This window comes from Rhinoraja longicauda, chromosome 14 (assembly GCF_053455715.1).
Source record: "Rhinoraja longicauda isolate Sanriku21f chromosome 14, sRhiLon1.1, whole genome shotgun sequence".
In the NCBI taxonomy this organism is placed as follows: Eukaryota; Metazoa; Chordata; class Chondrichthyes; order Rajiformes; family Arhynchobatidae; genus Rhinoraja; species Rhinoraja longicauda.
In genome coordinates this window covers 1,939,102-1,950,167 of record NC_135966.1, presented here as the reverse complement: position 1 = coordinate 1,950,167, position 11,066 = coordinate 1,939,102, and positions in this window count along the sequence as shown.

Here is an 11,066-nt window from a genome sequence, read left to right as displayed (position 1 = left end):
ATCAGTCACTTAAAGTTTGCATGCAGGTACAGCAGGCAGTGAAGAAAGCTAATGGCATGCTGGCCCTCATGACAAGAGGAGTTGAGCATAGCAGCAAAGAGGTCCTTCTGCAGTTGTACAGGGCCCTAGTGAGACCACACCTGTGTACTGTGTGCAGTTTTGGTCTCCAAATTTGATGAAGGACATTCTTGCTATTGAGGGCGTGCAGCGTAGGTTTACTAGGTTAATTCCCAGAATGGCGGGACTGTCATATATTGAAAGACTGGAGCGACTAGGCTTGTATACACTGGAATTTAGAAGGATGAGAGGGGATCTTATTGAAACAATTGTAAATTTCCCTGGTGTGGGACGAATAAACGAATAAAGGAATATATTATGTAAGATTATTAAGGGATTGGACACACTAGAGGCAGGAAATATGTTCCCAATGTTGGGGGAGTCCAGAACCAGGAGCCACAGTTTAAGAATAAGGGGTAGGCCATTTAGAACGGAGATGAGGAAAAGCTTTTTCACTCAGAGAGTTGTGAATCTGTGGAATTCTCTGCCTCAGAAGGCAGTGGAGGCCAATTCTCTGAATGCTTTCAAGAGAGAGCTAGATAGAGCTCTTAAGGATAGCGGAGTCAGGGGGTATGGGGAGAAGGCAGGAACGGGGTACAGATTGAGAATGATCAGCCATGATCACATTGAATGGTGGTGCTGGCTCGTAGGGCCGAATGGCCTCCTCCTGCACCTATTGTCTATTGTCGTCTATTGAAACTGCAGAGAGATGTGGATGGAGCCCAGACCACACTCCCCACCATTGTAGATGTAACCCAGTCCATCGCACAGACCAGACCTCCCAACATCGACTCCATCTACACTTCACGCTGCATCATCAATAGTCAGTATTTGTCACAATGCAGCTGCACAGTGGAATTCCCTTTGCAAATATCACACATGTAGGCGCAGTCATTATTGGCGCCATTGTTCAAAGACCAAGGTCCGGTCGACCCGCGCACTCGATGTACAGGAGCAGTTCCCGTGAACCGACGTCCCTCTCCTCTCCTCTCCTCTCCTCTCCTCTCCTCTCCTCTCCTCTCCTCTCCTCTCCTCTCCTCTCCTCTCCTCTCCTCTCCTCTCCTCTCCTCTCTTCTCCTCTCCTCTCCTCTCCTCTCCTCTCCTCTCCTCTCCCCTCCTCTCCTCTCCTCTCCTCTCCTCTCCTCTCCTCTCCTCTCCTCTCCTCCTCTCCTCTCCTCTCCCCCTCTCCTCTCCTCTCCTCTCCTCTCCTCTCCTCTCCTCTCCTCTCCTCTCCTCTCCTCTCCTCTTCTCTCCTCTCCCCTCCTCACCTCTCCCCTCCTCTTCTCTCCTCTCCTCTCCTCTCCTCCCCTCCCCTCTCCTCTCCTCTCCTCTCCTCTCCTCTCCTCTCCTCTCCTCTCCTCTCCTCCCCTCTCCTCCTCCCCTCCCCTCCACTCCCCTCTCCTCCCCTTCGCCCGACCATCTCTGTGTCCCGTGGGCCCCTTGTGCAGCCGACCTTGAAGGCGCTGGAGGCGTTACCCCGACTCACCCTCCCACCCTCGGGAAAACAGCCAACACAATCAAAGACGTGTCCCACCCCGGTCATTCCTTCTTCTCCTTGCTCCCGTCCGGCAGAAGGTACAGAAAGTGCTTTGAGAGATGTAAGAGTGTGGGGCGATGGTGATGTGAGTTTGTACATCTGCCTCTGTGGTTGGCACACAAACACTCACCTGGGTTGGGGACCATTCATTAGGGCCCACCCTAATTAGATGCTGGATAGTGATAGGGGCAGAATTACGCCATTCGGCCCATCAAGTCTACCCCGCCATTCAATCACGGCTGATTAAATCTTTCCCACTTATCCGCATTCTCCTGCCTTCTCCCCATAATCTCTGACGCCCGTACAAATCAAGAATCTATCTATCTCTGCTTTAAAAATATCCACTGACTTGGCATCAACAGCCGTCTGTGGCAAAGAATTCCACAGATTCACCGTCCTCTGACTAAAGAAATTCCTCCTCATCTCCTTCCTAAAGGAACGTCCTTTAAGTCCGAGGCTGTGCCCTCTGGTCCTAGACTCTCCCACTAGAGGAAACATCCTCTCCACATCCACTCTATCCAGGCCGCTCACTATTTCGTATGTTTCAACGAGATCCCCCCTCATCCTTCTACACTCCAGCGAGAGCAGGCCCAGTGCCGACAAACGCTCATCGTGCGTTAATGCAGATGCATCTTAGAAATTAAAGTGAAAGGGTTGCAGGATGTGGTACTAAAAATACCCATCTACAGCTGAGTGCAGCCTTGACTTCAGGGATGAATTGATCATCTCAATGTTCATTCGTGGATGTGAGGGGCACTCAGTAAAATACATTCCAGCTTTATTAAATCATCCACAGATAACTCATCATTCCTAATTGCACTCCAAGGTGCTGTCTGCATATTTTCTGGTTATTGGCTACTAAGAAAATTTGGCAGGTCTCAGCCTTGCAGGGACGATCGAACTGCAAGACTGGAAGTTGTTTAAAAAACAGTGGATGATTTAGTTTAGTTTAGTTTACATGGAAAATAGGTGCAGGAGGAGGCCATTCGGCCCTTCGAGCCTGTACGCACCGCCATTCTGTGTAATCATGGCTGATCATCCACAATCAGTAACCCGTGCCTGCCTTCTCCCCATATCCCTTGATTCCGCTAGCCCCTGGATCTCTATCTAACTCTCTTTTTTAAATTCATCCAGTGAATCGGCCTCCACTGCCCTCTGTGGCAGAGAATTCCACAAATTCACAACTCTCTGGATGAAAATGTTTCTTTTCACCTCAGTTTTAAATGGCCTCCCCTTTATTCTTAGACTGTGTGGCCCCTGGTTCTGGACTCCCCCGACATTGGGAACATTTTTCCAGCACCTAGCTTGTCTTTAGTTTAGAGATACATTGCGGAAACAGGCCCTGTCCATGTCGACCATCGATCATCCCGTACACAAGCATTATCCTACATAAACTAATGGCTGTGTCACATACAAAGCCCTAAACGGGCTTGCCCCCCCCATATCAACAATCTTCTAACCCACCACTCTATCTCCAGGTCCCTCAGGTCGGCCGACTTGAGGCTACTCACTATCCCACGGTCTAGGCTTAAGCTCAGGCGTGACCGCGCTTTTGCAGTTGCAGCTCCGAGACTGTGGAACAGCATCCCTCTCCCCATCAGAACTGCCCCCTCCATCCACTCCTTTAAGTCCAGGCTCAAAACCTATTTCTACTCCCTAGCGTTTGAGTCCCTCTGAGGGGGCGCTGTGAACTGTTTATGTATGTGCTGTTATGTTTGTGTGCCATTGTATGTTCGTTCTTAGTACCTGAACTGATGTACAGCACTTTGGTCAACGTGGGTTGTTTTTAAATGTGCTATACAAATAAAATTGACTTGACTTGACTTGACAACCGTATTTGGAGTGTGGGAGGAAACCGGAGCACCCGGAGAAAACCCACGTGGTCACAAGGAGAACATACAAACTCGGTACAGACAGCATGGATTGATCCCAGGACTCTTGCGCTGTGAGGCAACAACACAGTGCCACCCCTAATGCAAATGAAACCTGCGAAATGGCAAATCCATGGTCACGAAGTGCTGGTGTAACTGTGGTCTGCCAGGACATTGGCATCAATCTCAGGACACGGGGATCGCTATCACAAGGGAGATTATCATCCCCACCTCATCTATCCCCCACTGGCCCTGACGTACCACACATAAACCTTGCTCAGGTACAGGTGATGAAGGGATGGATGTGTGTGTGTGTGGGGTGTGTGTGTGCGTGTGTGGGGGGGGTGTGGGGGGGGGTGTGGTGTGTGTGTGTGTGTGTGGTGTGTGTGTGTGTGTGGTGTGTGTGTGTGTGTGTGTGTGTGTGTGGGGGGGGGGTTGTGGTGTGTGTGGGTGTGTGTGTGTGTGGGTGTGTGTGTGGGGTATGTTTGCAGATCCAAAATCTATTTATTGATGACAATATCAGTGATTCCAGTATTGGAACCCCTCATGGCCCAATCAGTATCCACAAAGAGGCACACCAACACGTCTGAAGAAGGGTCTTGACCCGAAACGTCACCCATTCTTCTCGAGAGAGAGAGATGCTGCCTGACCCGCTGAGTTACTCCTGCACTCTGTGAAACGTCACCTATCCATGTTCTCCACAGATGCTGCCTGACCCGCTGAGTTACTCCAGCACTCTGTGAAACGTCACCCATCCATGTTCTCCACAGATGCTGTCCACCTTTGGTATAAACCAGTTCCTTGTTTCTACTCACCAATGTCTTGTGCAACTGTAAGATAATGCCCCACACGATTCCCTGAATGATGCAGGCCACAATATTCTTGTGGAGGTACGGCACGAATTGGATGCGTCAGAGTGCAATGTGTTTGAGCTCAGTGCGCTATTGAAGCTGGTTGCAGCACCAGCTCCAGTTTCTAATTAAAACAGTGTCATTGAGAAGTCGTTTATCTCAATGGATTAATACTGTAATACTGAATCTCAGCCTGAGAAACAATCCCCATGCAAACACTATGTTTCTCTTAGCTACGAACTCACCTTAATAACCTGAACTGCAGGCCAGTGGGTTACTGCTGCAGAGCATTAGTTTAGTTCAGCTTAGAGATACAGCGCAGAAACAGGCCCTTCTGCCCACCGAGTCTGCACTGACCAGCGATCCCCGCACACTAACACTATCCTACACCCACTAGGGACAATTTTTACATTTGCCCAGCCAATTAACCTGCACGTCTTTGGAGTGTGGGAGGAAACCGAAGATCTCGGTGAAACCCTATGCAGGTCACGGGGAGAACGTACAAACTCCGTACAGACGGCGCCCGTAGTCGGGATGGAACCCGGGTCTCCGGGACTGCATTCGCTGTAAGGCAGCAACTCTGCCGCCGCGCCACCGTGCCACTCAGTATTGAGTGGGTGTGGAGGGTGGGGGGAGCGGGGTGGGGAGCAATGGTAGATATGGAGTGTGAACAGGTGAAGTCAGGAATTAAAAATGTGAAAGACGATGTTGTGATAACCTGTGGCCTTTGCAATGAGTAGCTGTTGGAGGCCAGATGGCATCTCACCGTGACACCTCCTGAAACACATTCCAATCTCATCTTCCTGCCGCGTAGCCTCTCGCCTGCAGCTACTTTATATCTTTATCACTCATACACTTCATTTCCCACGCAAACAACTTTGAAGTCGTTCCCACCGCCACCTCAGCCCCATCCTTCCGAATGCAAGGCTGGGATAGTCACCTGCAACTACGCAGCTGAACATGAAAGAGAAAACATGGTAATAATTCACATACTCAGTGAACTGTCATGAATGTTTCATTCGGTGCTCCAGCCAAAATAACTTGGACTCACGGCAGATAGACACAGAGTGCTGGAGTAACTCAGCGGGTCAGGCAGCATCTCTGGAGAACATGGATAGGTGACGTTTCACAGAGTGCTGGAGTAATTCAGCGGGTCAGGCAGCATCTGTGGAGAACATGGATAGGTGACGTTTCACAGAGTGCTGGAGTAACTCAGCGGGTCAGGCAGCATCTCTGGAGAACATGGTGAGGTTTCACAGAGTGCTGGAGTAACTCAGTGGGTCAGGCAGCATCTCTGGAGAGAAGGAATGGGTGACATTTCGGTTTGAGACCCTTCTTCAGACGTGTTGGTGTGCCTCTTTGTGGATACTGATTGACAGGGGGTTCCTATACTGGAATCATCGATGTTGTCATCAATAAATACCTTTTGGATCTGCTGAAGTTTTCCTTGAGATGGGATATCTTTCAGGAAAAGTTACTGTAGGACTTGCAAAATGATTCCAGGCACGTCTATCCTCCAGAGGAGCTCCTCCTCCATAGAGGGCCTTCAGAAAGCTTCATGATGTGGTAAATAAATATTAATCTGAGCAAGGTGCCAAACAGTGGCAGCTGCTTAAAGCAATGAGGGAAGAACTTCAGGGAAACCACAAAATACTCCAGACAAAACTGAAAAGGGAATAAGAGGAAATAGAGGCACAAGGAACTGCAGTTGCTGGTTTAGGGGGAAAAAACCTGCAGTGCTGGAGTAACTCAGCGGGTCAGGCAGCATCTCTGGAGAACATGGATAGGTGACGTTTCACAGAGTGCTGGAGTAATTCAGCGGGTCAGGCAGCATCTGTGGAGAACATGGATAGGTGACGTTTCACAGAGTGCTGGAGTAACTCAGCGGGTCAGGCAGCATCTGTGGAGAACATGGATAGGTGACGTTTCACAGAGTGCTGGAGTAACTCAGCGGGTCAGGCAGCATCTGTGGAGAACATGGATAGGTGACGTTTCACAGAGTGCTGGAGTAACTCAGCGAGTCAGGCAGCATCTCTGGAGAGATGGAATGGGCGACGTTTCGGGTCGAGACCCTTCTTCAGACTGATATCAGGTGAGGGTGCGGATCCGGCACTTTGTTCAGTCTGAAGAAGGGTCTCGACCCATTCCTTCTCTCCAGAGACGCTGCCTGACCCACTGAGTTACTCCAGCAGTTTGTGTCTACCTTCAATTTAAACCAGCGTCTGCAGTTTTCTTTCCTGCTTGGGCTAACGTCACTCTGGCGGATGTGAAAGCCATCACGCTCACAGTCAGGACTTCTCCACATCAGACCAGAAACACAATGCTCCGTCATTATTGAGCAAACGCTCAACGCTCTCAGCAGTTCACTGATGAGTCCGGCAAAAGGCAATTTATTTCCCCTCTCGTCTCACCGCGTGATAGAGAAACACTGCTCCTCTCTGCAGGCTGCCATCTGTCAAACAAGATCAGTAGGCCAGTGTGTACAACAACAAGAAAAGCAACTACTTGCCGAGCCTTTAATGTGGCAAATCATCAGAAGCTCTTCACAGGAAAGATTTCAAAATCTGACACAGAGCAACAGAAAGAAATGTTAACAGGAGACTCAAGGAATTGCAGGTGTTGGTTTACAAACAAAGTGCTGGAGTAACTCAGGGGTCAGGCGGCATCTGTGGAGAACATGGATAGGTGACGTTTCACAGAGTGCTGGAGTAACTCAGCGGGTCAGGCAGCATCTGTGGAGAACGTGGATAGGTGACGTTTCACAGAGTGCTGGAGTAACTCAGCGGGTCAGACAGCATCTGTGGAGAACATGGATAGGTGACATTTCACAGAGTGCTGGAGTAACTCAGCGGGTCAGACAGCATCTGTGGAGAACATGGATAGGTGACCAGAACAAGGGGTCACAGTTTAAGGATAAGGGGGAAGTCTTTTAGGACCGAGATGAGAAAGTTTTTTTTCACACAGAGAGTGGTGAATCTGTGGAATTCTCTGCCACAGAAGGTAGTTGAGGCCAGTTCATTGGCTATATTTAAGAGGGAGTTAGATGTGGCCCTTGTGGCTAAAGGGATCAGGGGGTATGGAGAGAAGGCAGGTACGGGATACTGAGTTGGATGATCAGCCATGATCATATTGAATGGCGGTACGTACAGGCTCGAAGGGCTGAATGGCCTACTCCTGCACCTATTTTCTATGTTTCTATGTTTCTATGTGACGTTTCACAGAGTGCTGGAGTAACTCAGCGGGTCAGGCAGCATCTCTGGAGAGAAGGAATGGGTGACGTTTCGGCTCGAGACCCTTCTTCAGACTGATGAATGCTTTGAGAAGCTTTGTTTTGCATGCTGCCAAACAGATCAGGTAAAACAAACATAAATACAATCCAGTCCAACTCCAGTGGAGCAAAGGGGAAGATACAGAGTGCAGAATATAGTTCTCAGCAATGCAGCGCATCAGTTCTGTAGAGGGCCATGGGGAGGGTGAGGGAGTGCAGTTCTGCACAGGCGGAGCCCATGGTCGGGGTCATTCCCGGGTCTCTGGCGCCATGGGGCCCCCCATGCCTGCACGTGTGGGCATACGTGTGGGCATACGTGTGGGCATACGTGTGGGCATACGTGTGGGCATACGTGTGGGCATACGTGTGCGATACAGCAACAGATGCACGTTAGCCCACTTACAGATTTTGGGTCGAGACCTTTCTTCAGTGCGTTGGTTTTGACCCTCTCCATTCCTTCTCTCCAGAGATGCTGCCTGACCCGGCTGAGTTACTCCAGCACTTTGTGTCTATCTTCAGTGTAAGCCAGCATCTGCAGTTCCTTCCCTGCACATTGATGTGATAGAGTGGTAGCACTGTCAAACAGCACAGAAACAGGCCTTTCGGTCCATCTAGTCCATGCTGGCCATGATGTCCCGGTGGAAGGGGCCCATTGTGCGGGGGGGACCGGGAAATCCGCCTGGAGAGAGGGGAGTCGCCGAGCCCGGCCTCCGCTTGGCCCCGGGGGACCGAGAACCAGAGAGGAGGGTGGGGGGGGGGAGTTGGCAATAGACAATAGACAATAGGTGCAGGAGGAGGCCATTCGGCCCTTCGAGCCAGCACCGCCATTCAATGTGATCATGGCTGATCATTCTCAATCAGTACCCCGTTCCTGCCTTCTCCCCATACCCCCTGACTCCGCTATCCTTAAGAGCTCTATCTAGCTCTCTCTTGAATGCATTCAGAGAATTGGCCTCCACTGCCTTTTGAGGCAGAGGGTGCAAGAACAAAGGGCCGGAAAGACCTGGTGGTCTGACCTTCTGCTCCCAAAGGCTGGAGGTGGGCGGACGAGGAGAGGGACGAGGTTCTACTGGACGATCCGCTCGGAGGTGACGTTTGGAACGGGCATCGCTGGCCAGCTGTGGCTGGGACATGGAAATGGAGCCTTTACCTGCAACATGGCGGTGCTGGCTCGAAGGGCCAAATGGCCTACTCCTGCACCTATTGTCTTTTGTCTATTGTCTATTGAGATTGCAGGCAGACCTGACAGAGGGATCTATAATTATTCGAGTGCAAATGTCAGAGACCAGAGGATGTTAGTTTAAGGTGAGAGGGGCAAAGTTTGAAAAAGGAGTTTAGGGCAAGTTTACACACAGAGGGTGCTGGGTGCCTGGAATGTGCTGCCTGGGGTGGTGGCTGGCAGCAAATACAATAGTAGTGCGTAGAAACAGAGAAATATAGAAACATAGGTGCAGGAGGAGGCTATTCGGCCCTTCGAGCCAGCACCGCCATTCATGGTGATCATGGCAGATCATCCACAATCAGTAACCCGTGTCTGCCTTCTCCCCATATCCCTTGATTCCACTAACCCCCAGAGCTCTATCTAAATCTCTCTTAAATTCATCCAGTGAATCGGCCTCCACTGCCCTCTGTGGCAGAGAATTCCACAAATTCACAACTCTCTGGGTGAAAAAGTTTCTTCTCATCTCATTCTTAGACTGTGTGGCCCCTGGTTCTGGACTCCCCCAACATTGGGAACATTTTTCCTGCATCTAGCTTGTCCAGTCCTTTTATAATTTTGTACGTCTCTAAGATCCCCTCTCATCCTTCTAAACTCCAGTGAATACAAGCCTAGTCTTTCCAATCTTTCCTCATATGACAGTCCCTCCATCCCAGATATTAACCTTGTGGACCTATGCTGCACTGCCTCAATAGCAAGAACTTCCTTCCTCAAATTAGGAGACCAAAACTGCACACAATACTCCAGATGTGGTCTCACCAGGGCCCTATACAACTGCAGAAGGACTTTGCTCCTGTACTCATATCCTCTCGTAATGAAAGCCAACATGCCATTAGCTTTCTTCCCTGACTGCTGTACCTGCACGCTTACTTTCAGTGATTGGTGTACAAGGACACCAAGGTCTCGTTGCACTTCCCCTTTACCTAATCTGACACCATTGAGATAATAATCTGCCTCCTTATTTTTGCCGCCAAAGTGGACTTTTATGTTTAGGAAGGAACTGCAGATGCTGGTTTACACCGAAGATAGACATAAAAGGCTGGAGTAACTCAGCGGGACAGGGAGCATCTCTGGAGACCAGGAATGGGTGACGTTGTGGGTCGAGACCCTTCTTCAGACTGAAGATTGAAGAAAGGTCTCGACCTAAAACGTCACCTATTTCTTTTTTTAAGAGGCTTTTAGGTACGCACATGGATGTGCAAGGAATGGAGATCAGTTTAACTTGGCCCGTTCCAGAGCTGTACTGTCGTGTGTTCTATAAATTGTAACGTCGGCACCACTGCCTGGAATATATATTTTAATCAATAGTCAATAGTCAAGTTTATGTCACATACACATAAATGTGCAATGAAATGAAAGATTACCCACAGTCCAACAATAAGACCAATAAAAATAACCAATAAAAATAAGCAATAACACACACAATCATAAACCAACACCAAACAAAAGAAACATCCATCACAGTGAGTCTCCTCCAGTCCCCTCCTCACTGTGATGGAAGGCCAGAATGTCTTTTCTCTTCCCTGCCGTCTTCTCCCGCGGTCAGGCTGTTGAAGTTGCCACGTCGGGGCGGGCGGGGCTCCCGACATTGAAGCCCCCGCCGGGCGGAGAAAATCCCGCGGCCTATTCCAGGCCGTGCCGGACGGTGAAAGGTCCGTGGTGGGCCGACCCAAGCCCCGCGATCCGGGACGGGCGAAGACGCTGCCGCTGCCGGAGCTCTTGATGTCGGCCCCCACCCAGAGGCCTGCGAGCTTCCGACGACCACGCGGCCCGCGGCCGAAGAAGCCCCCGGAGGCGAGTTGCAGCCGCTCCCGCGGCGCCACCACAGCCTCCGAAGGCAGCCAGCGGACTCTGCGAACCAGAGTCCAGGTGGTCCCAGGTGTAGGCCGCCGGCTCCAGGTGTTTGGCCGATGGTAGGCCGCAGCGGGAACGGAGACACCACCCAGAAAACAAAGGTCGCGTCTCCGTTCGGAAGAGACAATTTTACAGTTCCTCCCACCACCCCCACACATAACACACAAACCACAAAAACACTACATCACATCTATACGCTACAATTAAGACAAAAAACAACAACAGGCACAAAAGACAAACGGAATGCAGGCGAGCCACAGCTGCTACACAGCGCCGGCACAGCAGAAATCCACGCACAGGGTGAACTTCTGTGCGTGAAAGGGCAGTCTCTGTTTCTTTCTTCATTGGTGTCTGTCACCAGCAGACACACCTTCCCTGTGCCGTCAAGAGTGGTGCAAGGGATGACATT